Genomic DNA, 16118 nt, shown 5'->3' with positions numbered 1-16118 from the left:
GCAGATACTTCGTGAAGGCTGTTATTGAATCCGGAACCACTCTCCTTAAGCGGTGTAACACACACATCAAGGCAATATACTATTATTTTCTCTGTTATTCAAAGTTCTCATTTTTGTTCATCAATGCCCGTTACTGTGAGTCCGGAATCGAGTGCAGATACTTCGTGAAGGCTGTTATTGAATCTGGAACCACTCTCCTTAAGCGGTTTGACAATTTATTCAATCCCTTATCTGTTTAATCTAACGCAATCTATCGTTTGCATTAAATTAATCCGCATATCCTTAAAACCACTTACAAATTTAATTATTTTCCGTTTTTAGGGGAGCAATATACAAAGAACAAGAAAAAAATACAAACTTTATATATTACAAAATAATCTAATGTTAAGGAACAAAGGAAGTACTATATATATATATATATATATATATATATATATATATATATATATATATATATATATATATATATATAAAATCTTTAATTTTTATAACAATTCCACTGTAATTCTCAATAGGAATATTAGCAACTAAAAAAATAAACTCAATTGGAATATATTCACTAGGAATATAGAACTAAAGTCGTCTTTATTAATGTTTGGACCCACACTTCGTGAGTTAAATTAACTAAAGTAGAAAAAGATGCATCAGCACCAAGTTATTCGACAAAAATTGAACCCACTTTACCATTAAGTTATGCTTCATCAAGGTTCATTTTTTTTATATAACCGATCTTATTATGAATTTATATATGTAAATAGTAAACAATTTCGTCGAAGCAGATTCAGTTGAACTCCTTGATCCTACATAGGTCTGCCCCCGAATAAGATTTCTCAACCTTTAACTAAATGTCCCAATTTCGAGCTCTATAAAAGGAGAAACCTTTTTATATGTTTCCCCTAATGAGCCCCTAGGCAATGCAAAATTTAATTAGTCAGTGTTATGGTTCGAGTCGAAAACGGGTAATGAAAAAAGGGATTTTTACCTATCTATACCATATATCAAACCTTATTACCCTCAATGTTTAAGGTTTGTGTTTATTACATTTAAGCATACCAAATTACCATTTCTATACCATAATTCAAATTAGGGATATAATTAAGGGTTCATTTATATTAGGCATAATTATAGGACTGTATCTTCCCACTTTCTCTTTCCTTTCATCTCAACTGTTCACAACACACACAAAACTCACGATGCTCCTATGCTTAGGGATCTCAAATGCATATTCTTAGTAATGAATTAATATCCAGAGTTATCTTTAGGATCCTATGCTTAAATTATATATAACTGTGACTTACAGAGATCAATTTTGCATATCGCGTTCAAAAATAGTTAAAACGGATGTCCTTTTCAAGCCTGAAGGAAAGCAAAAACTGGCTTTATGTGAGAATATGGTTCAGTATGCAAGCATTAGAATTTGGTGCAATATGCAAGCATTAAGTATATTTAAGAATAAATTAAGTATATTAAGCATTAAGATTTTGTAGAAGCTTTAGTCGTTTTGGATTTGTGAAAACTGAAAATAATGTATCTACAATCAGAATACAAATAATCTACAATTTATCTACAAGATATCTACAAAATAGATACATTGAATTTTAATATCCAAATTCTCATTTCAATTGTAGCATAATTGACATTTTCGACATAATTGTAGAAGATTTGTAAAAGTTTTAGTCTTCCCAATCTACAATTCATCTACAATTTATCTACAATTTATCTACAATTTATCTACAATATATCTACAATTCTACAATTTAACTACAATTTATCTACAATTTCTGGAAATACGTCTTCTTCTTCTTCTTCTTCTTCTTCTTCTTCTTCGAGTTTCAATCTAAAATTCAGTCAAAACCAAGTCTAATCTTCACCAAAACCTCTCAAAATTGAGATATAAACTCCTAAACATATTCCGAATTATTTACAACAACACCCAATCCAAACAAATAATGATTTTTGAAAACCCAAATTTGAATTCAAAGCTTTCAAGCTTTTTAATGGCTATCAATGGTGGAAAATATATGGAAGAACAGATGAAAATGAAGATGAAGAACAGAAATCTCCTTTCCGTTTGATTACTGGAGCTTCAGTAGCTTGCATTTTTTGAGAATTGTAGTTGAGTGAGAGAAGAGAGATCTCTTTCCGTTGAGGAAGGAGAGAATTACACAGCAATTCGAATTTAATGTTGACAGAATCACACGCAGATCTGGTGCCTTCATTTTAGCGCGTTTTTATGGCAAAATCTATCTATTTTTGGATTGGTATATAATTTGTAGTAAAAGTGTGGACTACACGGGTAAATAACAAATTATGAACATTTTTGGTAATAAGGTTTGATATATGGTATAAATAGGTAAAAATCCCCAAAAAAAAAGGTTAGAAATTCAGCACCAACCCGCCCCCTACCGGAAACCCAAAAATGAAAAGAAGAAAACACGAATTTGATTATGGGAAATGGAAAGTTTGCATTTGCATTTTCAATATCCACATCAAGAATCACCACCGCTAGGGTAACAATGTTCATTGGCTCCTCCATCACTAGCAAAGATTAATAAATCACCATCTCTAATTAATTCAATGCCATCAAATTCAGCTCCATCTTTGTTTAGAACTCTGGCCTGCAAGATTCCGTACTTTGTGGCACCAATTTCAAGTAGCTCTTGGAAGGTCTGTGGAAGTAAGACAAGCTTCCCTGCAAAATCTCCCTTCTCAGGGCAACTCACTGTTACTCTGGCACTATAAGTCTTGGTTGTCACTGCCGTTGCAGCCTGGTTTTTGGATAAACACAAATCACGCCCATTGGTCTGCACAGCTGACATTAGCCCGAATAATGAGTTATGAAAGTTATTAGTACTTCATCTAGGACGTGATCGACCCCATGATCCATCTCCTGCTAGAAATGAGCCTCCTTGGAACATAGGAAGCATGATCGTTGGCTCACTTTTGAATCTTCCAAGAAACTGAACTCCAGACTGAGGATGTTCCTCAGGGATAGTTTGAGTTGTTGTCAGTTTCTTGGATTCAAAGAGTAACTTGATATCTTCATGCCCCTGCTGCACTGCTAGGTCCCTCGGGGTCCAACCATGTTGGTCTACTTGGTCAATATTAGCCCCCTGATCCAAGAGGTATTTTACTATTTCAACGTTTCCTTCACAAACAGCAACATGCAGGGCTGATGATCCATTGATATTGGGACTTGTGATATCCCCACCATAATGGACAATTTTCTTGAGCAAATTCAAGTTGTTTTGTTCAGCAGCAATGCAGGCAAATTGACACACATCACCAGCTGAAAGTTTAGCACCATTGTTGACTAGTAGCCGGATCACTGAATCATGTGTTGAAGTTTGGCAAAATGCCAAAGTCCCACATTGGTTGGGAGTTAAGTTTGGGGGGGATTTTTCCCCTATAAAAGAAGGCCTAATGTTTAGGATTGATACACACCTCTCATTTGCCTTCTCATCTGTTTAAGGCATTTGTATCTTCTCTCTTTAGTATTATTTCACTTGTATTTTTGGAGTGAAATAAAATATTGGTTGTGTCCGAGGAGTAGGCAAAATTAGCCGAACCTCGTAAATTCTGGTGTTCCCTTTATTATTGCTTTATTGTATTATTTATTATTTGGTGGCTGTCATAATTTTTGGTATAGTAGTTGTGACTTATTCACACTCTATACATTTGGCTTCCGCAACAATTGGTATCAGAGCCAAGGTACTGTCTAAGTATGCTCTGTGGTTGCAGCATAGTCTGATCTTCCACATCAGAAAAGATTTATCTTGGTAACTGAGTCAAGGTTCTGTCTGAGTATGCTCTGTGGTTGCAGCTTAGTCTGATCTTCCACATCAGAAAAGATTTATCTTGGTAACTGAGTCAAGGTTCTGTCTGAGTATGCTCTGTGGTTGCAGCTTAGTCTGATCTTCCACACCAGAAAGGAAATAATCTTGATTTGTGTCGTCAGCTATTAAATAATATTTGTGTCAAAGATGGGAGACAATAAACAAGAAGAATCTACATCAAGTGTCAACAATACGTCATCATTGGCATCTTCGCTTATGACAAGAATTGTGTCAAATGCGAAATTTGCGGTCGAAATATTTGACGGGTCCGGACATTTTGGGATGTGGCAAGGCGAGGTTCTAGATGTCCTTTTTCAACAAGGGCTAGATCTGGCCATTGAAGAAAAGAAACCAGATGTTATTGGAGAAGAAGATTGGAGAATTATCAACCGTGTTGCTTGCGGTACCATTCGATCCTACCTTGCTAGAGAGCAGAAATATCCATACACAAAGGAAACTTCTGCAAGTAAATTATGGAAAGCACTGGAGGATAAATTTTTGAAGAAAAACAGTCAAAATAAATTGTACATGAAGAAGAGACTGTTTCACTTCACCTATGTTCCTGGTACCACGATGAATGAACATATCACCAGTTTCAATAAGTTGGTTACAGATTTGCAAAATATGGATACAACTTATGATGATGATGACTTGACCTTGATGTTGTTGGCGTCACTTCCTGATGAGTACGAGCACCTTGAAACTACTCTACTCCATGGAAATGACGAAGTTTCTCTCAGAGAAGTTTGTTCGGCTTTGTACAGCTATGAACAAAGAAAGCGAGAAAAACAGAAGGGCGGAGAAGGAGAAGCACTATTTGTGAGGGGTCGTCCTCAAAATCAAACGAGGACAAAGAAGGGAAGATCCAAGTCAAGATCCAGACCCAGCAAAGATGAATGTGCCTTTTGTCGAGAAAAAGGGCACTGGAAGAAAGACTGTCCGAAGTTGAAGAATAAGGCCAAACATAACAATGGAAAGGCCATTATGGATTCAAATGTAGCTGATTGTGATGATTCAGACTTCTCATTAGTTACAACAGAGTCATCAACATCTTCAGACATATGGTTGATGGACTCGGCTTGTAGCTATCATATGTGTCCCAACAGGGACTGGTTCGTGGAATTTCAAGAAGGAGAATATGGAGTCGTCCACACAACGGATAACAGCCCTCTTACCTCATATGGCATTGGTTCAATACGATTAAGGAACCATGATGGAATGATCAGAACATTGATAGATGTTCGATATGTACCGGATTTGAAGAAGAATCTCATCTCTGTGGGAGCCCTAGAATCAAAAGGGTTCAAAATCATTGCAGAAAATGGAGTGATGAGAGTATGCTCCGGTGCACTAGTGGTAATGAAGGCTAATCGGAAGAATAATAATATGTATCGCTATCGTGGCAGTACAGTTATTGGGACAGCGACAGTGACATCCAGTGACGACAAAGAGGCAGAAGCAACCAAGCTATGGCACATGCGCTTGGGACATGCTGGAGGAAAATCCTTGAAAACTCTATCAGATCAAGGATTGTTAAAAGGAGTAAAGGCTTGCAACTTGGAGTTTTGTGAGCATTGTGTCAAAGGGAAACAGACAAGGGTTAAATTTGGTACAGCGATCCATAATACTAAAGGCATTTTGGATTATGTACACTCTGATGTTTGGGGTCCTTCCAAAACACCTTCATTGGGTGGGAAGCACTATTTTGTAACCTTTGTTGATGATTTTTCTCGAAGAGTGTGGGTGTATACAATGAAAAACAAAGATGAAGTGCTGGGAATTTTTCTCAAATGGAAGACGATGGTGGAGAATCAAACAGGCAGGAGGATCAAGTGTATTCGCACAGACAATGGAGGTGAATACAAAAATGATCATTTCAATAAGGTCTGTGAAAATGATGGCATCGTCCGACACTTCACTGTTAGACATACACCACAACAGAATGGAGTGGCAGAACGTATGAACCGGACCTTGCTGGAGAAGGTACGGTGTATGTTGTCCAATGTTGGCTTGGGCAAAGAATTTTGGGCTGAGGCAATTACATATGCATGCCACCTCATTAATCGTCTACCATCTGCTGCTATTGATGGCAAAACACCATTTGAAAAATGGTACGAAAAACCTGCTGTAGATTATAACTCTTTGCACGTGTTTGGCTCAACTGCATATTATCATGTGACGGAGTCAAAATTGGATCCAAGGGCAAAGAAGGCTATTTTTATGGGAATTACTTCTGGAGTCAAAGGATATCGCTTATGGTGTCCTATGACAAAGAAAGTAATATTCAGCAGAGATGTTACCTTTGATGAATTTGCTATGGTAAATAAGGTAACAGAAGATACCAAACAAAATGAAGGTGCTTCTAAGCAGGTGGAGTTTGAGGGAAAATTTATTTTTCCTACACAAGAAGCAGAGGAGGAAACAAATGAAGATTACCCTCTAGAAGGAGAGCCAGTAGAGGAGATTACAACTCAGGAATCTCAACAACAACTTGAATCAATAGCAACCAGCAGGCCAAAAAGAACAATAACGAAACCTGTTCGTCTCATAGAGACGGTTGCTTGTGCAACCTCAATTGTAGCTGATGATGTTCCTACTACTTATAAAGACGCTGTCCAAAGTTCAGAAGAAGATAAGTGGAGGATTGCCATGAATGATGAAATACAATCCCTTCATCAGAATCATACATGGAGATTGGCCAATCTCCCGAAGGGAAAGAAAGCAATTGGGTGCAAATGGGTATTTGCAAAGAAGGAAGGATTTCCTAACCAAGTAGATGTTCGCTACAAAGCAAGATTGGTGGCCAAAGGATATGCTCAAAAGGAGGGAATTGATTACAATGAAGTGTTTTCTCCAGTTGTAAAACATTCCTCCATTAGAATTATGTTGGCTTTGGTAGCACAATTGGATTTGGAACTAGTTCAGATGGATGTAAAAACTGCGTTTTTACATGGAAACTTGGAGGAGGAAATCTACATGACTCAGCCAGAAGGATTCAAAGTTGCTGGAAAAGAAAATATGGTGTGCAAACTTGAAAAATTGTTGTACGGATTGAAACAATCTTCTAGACAATGGTACAAGCGATTTGACGAGTTTATGTTGCGGCAAGGAGGTACAAGAGAAGCAAATACGATCATTGTGTGTATTTGCACAAGCTTAAAGATGGTTCCTTTGTATATCTTCTCCTATATGTTGATGATATGTTGATAGCTTCCAAGAATTTGGAAGAAATTGATAAGTTGAAGATTCAACTGAAGAAGGAGTTCGAGATGAAGGATTTGGGTGAGGCAAAGAAAATTCTTGGCATGGAGATAATTAGAGATAGACGTTCAAAGAAACTCTGTTTATCTCAAAAGGAATATTTGAAGAGAGTACTTCAACGTTTTGGCATAGATGACAAGACTAAGCCAGTTAGTACTCCACTTGCTTCCCATTTTAAGCTAAGTACTACTATGTCGCCAATGGATGAAGCTGAACGAGAGTATATGTCAAAGGTACCATACGCAAATGTTGTTGGTAGCTTGATGTATGCAATGGTTTGCACAAGGCCTGACATTTCACAAGCTGTTGGAGTTATTAGCAGATATATGCACAATCCAGGAAGGAGCATTGGCAAGCTGTGAAGTGGATTCTACGGTATATTCATAATACTGTAGATGTCGGGTTAGTTTTTGAGCAGGAAGACAATCAGTTTGTAGTTGGATATTGTGACTCAGATTTTGCGGGTGATATGGACAAACGAAGATCAACTACTGGTTATGTGTTTACTTTTGCAAAGGCACCAGTTAGTTGGAAGTCTACTTTGCAGTCAACAGTTGCTTTGTCTACAACAGAGGCAGAGTACATGGCTATTACAGATGCTGTGAAAGAGGCAATTTGGCTTCAAGGATTGCTAAAGGAGCTTGGTGTTGAACAAAAAGGTATCACAATTTTTTGTGATAGTCAAAGTGCTATTCAATTAGCGAAGAACCAAGTTTATCATGCAAGGACGAAGCACATTGATGTTCGGTATCATTTCGTACGAGAAATCATAGAAGAAGGTGGAGTCACGGTGAAGAAAATTCATACTACAGAGAATCCTGCTGATATGCTGACAAAGGTGGTGACTTCGGTCAAGTTTCAACATTGTTTGGATTTGATCAACATTGTTGAACACTGAAGATTGAAGATGAAGACACAACCAAAATTTGTTATTGAGAGAGAATTGAAAATGTGGAATTTTGCCAAGGTGGAGATTTGTTGAAGTTTGGCAAAATGCCAAAGTCCCACATTGGTTGGGAGTTAAGTTTGGGGGGATTTTTCCCCTATAAAAGAAGGCCTAATGTTTAGGATTGATACACACCTCTCATTTGCCTTCTCATCTGTTTAAGGCATTTGTATCTTCTCTCTTTAGTATTATTTCACTTGTATTTTTGGAGTGGAATAAAATATTGGTTGTGTCCGAGGAGTAGGCAAAATTAGCCGAACCTCGTAAATTCTGGTGTTCCCTTTATTATTGCTTTATTGTATTATTTATTATTTGGTGGCTGTCATAATTTTTGGTATAGTAGTTGTGACTTATTCACACTCTATACATTTGGCTTCCACAACATCATGCTTCCCTAAAATGGCCTCCCATAATGGTACATTCCCTTCTGAATCTGTTTGCATGACAGACAGTAACTTTTGTGATTATTTTGGATAAAAACACATATGGTTGTTTGGCTAGAACGAGAGCGTACCTACCTCTATTATTCGGATTGGCCCCAAAATCCAAAAGCCAAAGCACACAATTATCAAGTCCTTTAGATGCTGCTATATGCTGATGAGAAAGAAAAGATGAGGAATTAATTAATTTTTGAAGAATTTAAACTTGGATAAAACAGAGCTCCATAGTGTACAAACCAAAGCTGATCTCCCATTTTTGTCCGATTCATTTGGATCTAGACCCCGCTTCAACAAGTGATGCAACAACAAGTTGTCACCTCTAAGTGTGGCAAAGCAGAGTGTGAGAGGAAGGTCCATTCTACCGCGAGCTATCATTTTTTCTGTCTCCTGCAGAACTCCTTCCATAATTGGATCCTTCATCTCCTTCAGATGCTACTCAGTGGATTGGAGTCATATTTCAGCCAGATTATGTTATGCGAAAAAGGAAAAGAATTTGAGCCATTTATATATACCTGCAGGAGATTATTCATGATTATGGTCCCATCTCCAACAAATGTTGTGCGGTTCATTCTGAGTAGCTGAGTTAGGCTCTTTGTTCGTACTGTAAATAGCTGAGGCCTGTAACAAAGAACGCCAATCTCACCACAAAGATCACCAGCCTTGACCTCCCCTATGACCTGAAATTTCATGCCATTAACTGTGTTTCATTAGAAAAGGAATAAATGTACGATAAAATTGTGTATGTTCAAAATTGCAACTTACATGTTCAGCTCCATTTTTAAGTATCAATAGATCCTGTCAAAGCAGATGAATTTAAAGTCCCAAAAAAGCATCATGTCAAATCCAGAATACATAACGGAGGTATAATAAAGTTACCACATCTCCTGTTACTAAAATATAGAAGTCAGTTGGTGCTTCATTCTGCAAAATGACATCCTCTTTGGGAGGAAAATACTCTGCCTTCATCTCTGAGACCTTGAATTATGGAGCTAGTATCAAACATCAAAAGATATGCATGCTTGTAGTTATAAAAACAATGACAAGTAGTTAACAGCTGGAAAAGTAGATCATTTGACACGCCATGGAACAAGTAAACCCCATCTACTAGAGAGTAGAAAAGATAATGTGAAATGCTTGAGCGGATTGCTTTAGGAAGAGAATCAAGTGTCTCTTGCTGCTGCACTCCCTCTGAATCTGTTCTGTATTTCAAGCACAAGTGTGCTACCATCTGATCTTGGAGCCGAGCAGGCAATTGGTTCCTCTGTGCAAAATTGGAAGCAGCTTGGATTGTGTCTCTCTGTAGCACAACAAACACAAACAGATAGTGTGAAACTTAAGCTACTGAATTCCATTGTCTAAATCAAATAGTTAAATTTACTCACAAACTGTCTAGTCCTACTTGTCCCGTGGACAATCAAGAGTGTCATATTTCCTATTAGATAAGCTGTGAGGCCCAAGTTAAAAAACATGTAAAAAGTATCAAAGATCATCTCCCGTGTATTCTCCGGATGCAGATCACCATAACCTACTGTAGTAAGAGTAGTTATTGACCAATAAATTGAAGTGATATAACGATTCCATAGACTCTGATTAAGGAAGTCATCCATAGATGCCCCAATCCATGTCTTGTTTGGGTCTGGATAATGAGCTGCAATAAGATAATAAAAGCATCCAGCACAGTGAACAGCAAAAAGAGTGACCTACAGACCAAATAGGAAACATTGATCAGAAACACCCATCTCCTACCACAACAACAGTCAAATGTACTTACACATATAAGCTTTGCACATCGCACACAATAGTAATTGATATTCTTATCTTTCTCCAATCTGTTTCAAAGAAAAAAAAGGATCAGGTTGAGCTTTGAGGGGAAAGGAGATATAAAACACATTTATCATTTTCAAGCCCAAGCAATTACCTGGCAAACAAGGCACTAACTCTTCGTAAACGCCAGAGACGAAACATATAGAATAAATCATATTCACCAAAAAGTTTCGGGATTTTCCTGGCAAGTTCTGAAGGGACTGTTGATATGACATCACAAATCATCCAACTTCCTGCATACTTCATAGCAATCCTTTTGTGGTTATCAACTAATACATATGTGGTTTTATCCCGGTAAGCTACAAAGATGTTGAGAACGATATCAAATGCAAAGAATGCATTAACAATATTATCAGTGATGGCCAGTGGTGTTTCTGGTTTCTCAAGGAAGCCAAACTCAAATGGACACACCCAAGCTGTATAGATGACCAGTGCAGCCAGAAAACTCTGCCATGCCCTGCAAACATTATTTTAACATAAGCTGATGTTAAGTAAAAGCCAACTTGTTTTCCATGATCATATACCTTTCCATCTAATATTACTACTAATTAGTATTTCCCTGCGTGGCTGAGAGGTGTACTAAGAACGAAATGCATAATTTTGGTTTCCAGTTTCCAATATGCTTGTCCGCTTTCCAGACCCGCAAAAAGAAAAGGAAAATGAGAAACAGATAATCTGGTACATGATAACAAAAATCTGGTACATGATAACAAAAATAACTACTATTACTTCTTAATCTCAAGTTAGTGGGGATTGACTGTGTGAATCCTCGTTAAATTTTTCATTGACAGACAAATTTATAAAGAGACTAGAAATTCCTAACAAATACTAGACGTAAGGTAAGCATACTAGCATGAAGCCTAAATTTTCAACTAGTTGGTATTCTCTATATGGCTTATTTGCTTCTATTGCATTCTATTTTTCTCAAGATTCATAGACTTCAAGGGTTTGTAGGTCTTTTAACACAACTTCCTTTCATATGATTTTAGGTTTATCTCATCCTCTTTCTAACACTTCGCTTCATCATATCTGTAGATCGGTGTATTTGGAGGTTTATGCATGGCATGACAAAAACCATCTCTAATGACATCCTCTTATTTCATCCTCTATGTGTGCTCCTTACACCTTCTGTTGGCATATTTATTTCTACATTTTCATTTACCTTCGGTCTCATTCAAGACCTAATCAAGGGATTTTCACTTTTGTTATATAGGGGTTTTCCTCTTAATAAGTGAAGGGAAGAGGGAAGTGACACTTATCGAGCTTTATACGGCTGACACTATATAAGCCTCTAGATGAGAAAGCTCAAACAGCTCCCCTTCATTCATTACTACGCAGGTTGCTTTATTGATTGTCACTCTACCACTTTGTGTTTTCCTTTGAAATTCTCGGACCAGTCTATAACCAATTAAAACATGAGTTCGTAACTCTTCTTCACATGCAGTATGGCCGAAGGTTTAGTACATTACATAGCAGGGGTATTCATTTTGACTCCCAACCAAGAATGTACATAGGCAATGCACCATCCTTACAGCTATAGTTCTAGAACTTCTTTTTGTGCGCTCACTTCGGTGCCCAATTTGTGCCTTTTTTCTGGCCCTCGCCCTGCTAGAAACATAATTGATCGTGTGTTCATCTTAATATATGCAGTTCTGCAACACTTATTTTGTGGATATGTTGTGCCTTAGCGACCCAACAAACTCCCATATAACATTAATCGTGTTATGACCTTTCATAGAACATTCCTTTCACTTTGCTAGTATCCTCTTATCACACAACACTCTCGTAGACGCAAACTCTCATATAACATTAGACTATTATGACCTTCCAACAAAAATTTACTTCCACTTTGCTAGTATACTTCTGTCACATTACACTCTCGTAAAATATTAAATCTCAACCATCCTACTTTAATTATGTTTATTCCCTCTATCTCAATTTATGTGATACACTTTCTTTTTTTGTTTGGACAAAAAGAATGACAGATTTCTATACTTAGAAATAATTAAACTTCAAAATTTTCATTTTATCTTTAATGAAGTGATTTTATAGCCAGATAAATGTCATGTCATGATTTAGACCACATGTTCCAAAAAATTCATTCTTTTTTAAACTTTGTACCCAATCAACCATCTTCACATAAAATGGGCAGAGAGAAAACATCTTTATCTATCTTATCATTTTCTTGGCACATAGAGTATGCACATCTGAATCATCAGTTATACTCTGCTACTGGTTCTTTCTTTTGTTGCTCAGGTAAACTTGGAGGATTTCAGGTTCTCATTAATGGGAATTCCCAATAGTGAAATGTGTATGCTCAAGCGATAGATTGACAGTTACACTGGAGAGGACAAACCTGTTTAGCCAGTTAAATCTCGATGTATACAACTTAAGTCCTATAATAAAGTTAACATTCTGCAAACAGAGTGAAAGATCTTCTGAATGAAAATGGATGCCCGGAAGAAACATACTCAGAAACTGTAGCATTGAAAACATATCGGATGACATGATACTTATCCAATGAAAAGTCAAAACGACGTCACACTTTTTCCAGAAAACAGATGGGGGCTAAATCTTTAGGGGTTGTTGGTTATCAAGATTATGGTTATAATCTCAGTATAGAATTTGGGGTCGTATTTATCCCGTGTTTGGTCATGGGTTGGTGGTATTAACTAACTCATATTAAACTTGAGATGATAACAACAACAGCAACAACAACAACAACGAACCCAGTGTAATTCCATAAATGAAGTCTAGGGAGTGTAGTGTGTACGCAGACCTTACCCCTACGACTCTACCTTATAAAGATAGGGAGGCTGTTTCCGATAGACCCTCGACTCAAGACATAGTGGAGATAAGGCAACAAGTAGCAAACAATAGTAACAACAATACATTAAGGTAACGTGCACAAATGACACAACATGTAATAGTAAAGAATCATGAATAAGATAACACAAAAATAGTCCTAGTACTACTGGTAAGCCTAGGAGGAATACACTACTAATTGTCAACTTTCAACCTTAATCCTCGACCTCCACGTCTTTCTATCGTGGGTCATATCCTCGGTAAGCTGGAGCAATGACATGTCCTGCCTAACTACCTCTCCCCAATACTTCTTAGTCATGCCCCTACCTTTCCTCAGGCCCGCAATGGACAACCTCTCATAGCTCCTAACCGGAGCATCTATGTCTCTCCTCTTCACATTCCCGAATCATCTCAGCCTCGACTCCCACAACTTGTCCTCCACAGATATCACTCCTCTCTTGTCCCTGATAACTTCATTCCTGATCCTGTCCTTCCTCCTGTCCTTCCTGGTATGACCACACATCCATCTCAGCATCTTCATCTCAGCTACTTTCATGTTCTGGACATGGGACTTCTTGACGGGCTAACACTCAGCCCCATACAACATACCACTCTGTAGAACTTGCCTTTAAGTCCAGGTGACACAATCTTATCACACAAAACCCCCGAGGCAAGCCTCCACCTCATCCACCCCGCTCTAATACGATGGGTAACATCTTCATCAATCTCCCCCTTGCCTTGAATAATCAACCTAAGATACTTGAAACTATCTCTTTTGGGGACGACTTGAGTACCAATCTTCACTTCCGCTCCTTCTTCGTGCATCCCATCACTGAACTTGTATTCCAAGTACTCAGTTTTTGACCTACTCAACTTAAAATCCTTAGACTCCAGCGTCTCTCCAAACTTCCAATCTAGCGTTAACTCCCTCACGCGTCTCATCAATCAGGACTATGTTGTCAGCGAAAAACGTGAGATAAAATCCTGGGATTAGTAATTCCTGAATAACCCTCTTTGGAACCAAATGACTCATTAGAGTTACAAATACACTTCAAATTGCAGGAAAAGCAAGTCAGCTAAAAATTTAAATAATGTCTATGCCGTTCAAGAAAAAACAAATTCGGTCGAGTCGATTAAAAGTGATGAATGAGCAAGGATGTCCAACAAACTTAGCCGTGCAAGAATTTGCCTTCATCAGAATGACATTATGTACAGCAATGTGGCAATGATTAGAATGAATGGAATAACTTACAAAACCAATCAGAACAGAGAAGACTACAGCCATTTTTGGATGACAAACGATATTCTCTAGAAAGAAGACAAAGGTAGTTCTTTACTCTCTTTTTTACTTCATTTTCATTGGATAGAAAAGTTTACCTATAATGGTGATCACTGGGATGAATGATGAATCTGCGTAGCTTGACTGTGCGGTTGGTTGTTCTGGCACCGAGAGAAGGCAGAATTCCAGTAGAGAGACTGTAATGGCTGCCGTCTCTAGACAACTGTTCAATTTCTTTGGCCGTAGCACCACAAATAGAGACTCCTCCAAATCCCCATAGCCTATTTCCTCGCTCATCACCCATGCCTATAGAGAGTTTTTTTTTTCCCTCAAAAATTGGCAAATAATCTTATGTGCAGCTGCAACTAAAAAGAGAATATTTAGGTGGTGATTTCGATAGTTCCTACAGCTCAAGAAAACTTCCTTCTTAGACACGTATAGCATTGTGAACCTAAGCATGAGGCATTGGACCGACGTACGTCATGAAACCACTTTGAAAGTTTATTCTCGCTTTTGCCCATACATTATAAGTTTCATTTAACCCCTTAGTCTTTTGGGTTTGAAAAATAATACCTTTTAAATGGATGGTAAACCTCCTAGATCTGAAATCATTAGCAAAAAATGAATGTAGTTTCAAATATCTATTTTCAAATAGCATGTTTGTTTTAATTGTTACTTAAATTTTAATGTAATATTATTAAATCCGCCAGAAAAAGATCCATTTTATGTGATAGATCGATTTTTTGTGATGGCTCGTTACTTTATTCTTCTTTTTCATTAGGTCGTTATTATTTAATAATGTAACTCTACTTTTTCTTTTACCTTAATTTCTGTTTAGCTCCACTCTCTATCTTCTTTATCTTCGTCTTAGCTCCAGTCTCTATCCTATTTATTTTCGCCATATTATAACTTTTTCCTTCTAGTTTACGGTGGCATCTCTACCTTATATATTTCTTGTTTGTTTGCTCACTCTTATGTCCTAGAAATTACAGATGTATTGGTAAAAGACGGTCTTAACACGTGGCCAGCGTTATAATTAACACGTGACAAGTGTTTCTTAGTTCCAAGTCAGGATCAGACTACTTTGACTCAAGAATCGGAGGGTCGATTGAGGAAGTACATCCCGAATTGTTTACGGTGGCCCAGATAGTGTCACCCCGGAGGAGACCATTTGGATAATCATCACTGTAGATAAAGATGATATTCAAATAAGCAGATTCTGGAATATTTGGGATTTTATATTAACTCTTTGGCAGTTATAAATCCACCAGGCATAACATACGAAATGAGCAAATAATGCTAATAACAGACGTGTGATCTTAGGGGACGATTATATTAGGTTTACACTATAAATGCTCCCCTTCCCTAACAATTGTTCTGATTTTGCTCCATATTCTACACAGTTAGCGCACTATTGCTATGCAGAAATTACAAATGGTCCACATAAATAACACATACCAATTAGTCGTTGTAGACATGTGATTTTTGACCCTCCCCAAGATTTTTTATATATTAGCGTAAAATATTTAATTTAGGCATAATATAGATATTTTAAGTAATTTTTGACTCTTTTACTCTATTTTATTACAAGAAAACAAAATTTACAAAAATAGGTTCATTAATGTTTCGTAATCATTTTTAATCTTAAAAAAAAATATATATACAACAATAGTATCGTATTTTTATTTTAATATGATATTTGAAAATACCAAACATAGATTTATTTT

At 37.2% G+C, this 16118-nt stretch overlaps 1 pseudogene; it reads right to left on the bottom strand.

Annotated features, from left to right (window-relative positions):
* Positions 1-1591: 1591 nt before the first annotated feature.
* LOC107832390 (potassium channel AKT1-like) lies at positions 1592-14898 on the bottom strand (annotated as a pseudogene).
* Between the last annotated feature and the right edge of the window lie 1220 nt (positions 14899-16118).

This window comes from Nicotiana tabacum, chromosome 11 (genome assembly GCF_000715075.1).
Source record: "Nicotiana tabacum cultivar K326 chromosome 11, ASM71507v2, whole genome shotgun sequence".
Classification (NCBI taxonomy): Eukaryota; Viridiplantae; Streptophyta; class Magnoliopsida; order Solanales; family Solanaceae; genus Nicotiana; species Nicotiana tabacum.
The sequence above is the reverse complement of the archived record's forward strand: the minus strand, read 5'-3'. Positions and strand labels throughout refer to the sequence as shown.